Genomic DNA, 1828 nt, shown 5'->3' with positions numbered 1-1828 from the left:
AGGTGGTGGGAGGGGGGATTCATTTATTTTTTAATAAGGTGTGGATTTGGAGTAATGAGCAGGTTGACTCACACACTGAAGGTCTTGGTGATAACAGTTTAATAACTGTTTTTAAAGTGTTCTGTGCCTGTTGTTACAGCTTTCTGCAGTTCTATAAGTGGAAGTAAAAATGTGTAAAAAGTCCAACACAAAAAAAAATCACAAAGTCCAATTCATAGTATCAACTTTCCTGGAACACTTCAGCAGACGGTGTCTGTTTCTACAGTATCAGTAATAAAAATTCATGGCTAGAAGAGGCAAGTTCAGATTCATATTGAAAATAGTCCAATTGCGGTTTAATTTCCAGGTTACTCAAATAGCAAAAGATAGATTAATCATTATTGTAATTATTGTCAAAAATCATATTTAATGTTTTTAAGATCGAAACTGTTGGCTAATTTAAACAGGTTTAAAAAATACATTAGATCAATAGTAAAATGGATGAATAATTAAATAACTGCCTCCTCCATTAGCTAAGGACACTGACAAATTGTAGATATTATGTAAAGTGCCCACATGTCTCAACCACTTTCGCTCAACATGTCTTGCTTAATAATCTCCACTTCTCCTAGTCCCTGGTGTGCCTGTTGTCTTCATAGCATCAGTTTTATAGGTCAGGCGGAATTAGTATTACATTATTTATCATCACATCTGGAAAAAAAGGATTGAAAACGCACGATAAAGGAAGGATGCGGAAGTGGGCTAGCTCATTACATTTCTGTTAGTTTTCCTTTCTCTTTGTGGAATTGCATCATTCCTCCACCGCTCTTAATTTCTGCCCTACACGGACGGCATTGCTTTGTGAGCCTGTTTGCCACAAACTACCTAGGTGCTATACAGCCAGATGATGTCTGTGCTCAAAAGGGGCCATTCTATAATTTTGCTACGTAATTAACTATACACTTCTAGTTGTGAATGTAGAAATTGGAGAAACGTAAATTTGACTTTGGTATCTTTTCAAGAAATTAAATAATGCATGCAGATGAGGAAAAGGGATGTGTCTATTGAACTGTCACCTGCTCTGCATGTAATAACAGGGAGGATTTGAAAGGTCTGGTAAGGACGTGAGTACAAATAACAGCACAAGTATTTTAACCATTATAAATAATGCCATTGTTTGCACTGAGAAATGCCCTCTTCCACACCAGTGTATGTAAAATGGTGTTGTCTCTGTTGTATGTCTGTGTGCACTCCCACTGTTCACTCAGTAACTCAAGGACAGGATAACCTGACCAAACAAATCTCTAATAGTCTTTATTTGTCAGCCAGAAGACAGCAAGCATTTTTTGAGCAAATCTTTCAACAAATTTTTGTCTCTGAAGAATACCTGGAAAGCCAAGTTTGTGTAAATATATTGAATGTTATCTGGTAGAATTAGAAATATAAATTATATATAAGAATATTTCATAAGACAACCTTTTCTGAATAAACAAAAATGGTAACTTTGTGAAGAAAAATGAGTGAGTGCAAGTCCTAAAAAGGTAGATGCTAGTTGAGTATCTCTCTTTAGGCCAGCCATCTGTCATCTCACGATAATTAACTTAGGCATGATTACCTAGTGAACAGAACCACAACTGCCTTCACAACTGCAGCAACTTTTGTGGTTTCTGTTCTGTAACAGTCAAGCATGACTGAGTGATATTTATCTCTGGGTGGTTCTACCCTCACCAGCAGTTAGGCTGGAAATGACTAAACTCATCCCAAGATTGGTTGATAGGAGACGAGTTGGCCTTGTTGGGCACATAATTTGTGGTCAAAGAAGAGTTAATTAAGCACGAAACAGCAGCCC

Source organism: Heptranchias perlo, chromosome 30 (assembly GCF_035084215.1).
Source record: "Heptranchias perlo isolate sHepPer1 chromosome 30, sHepPer1.hap1, whole genome shotgun sequence".
In the NCBI taxonomy this organism is placed as follows: Eukaryota; Metazoa; Chordata; class Chondrichthyes; order Hexanchiformes; family Hexanchidae; genus Heptranchias; species Heptranchias perlo.
The sequence above is the reverse complement of the archived record's forward strand: the minus strand, read 5'-3'. Positions refer to the sequence as shown.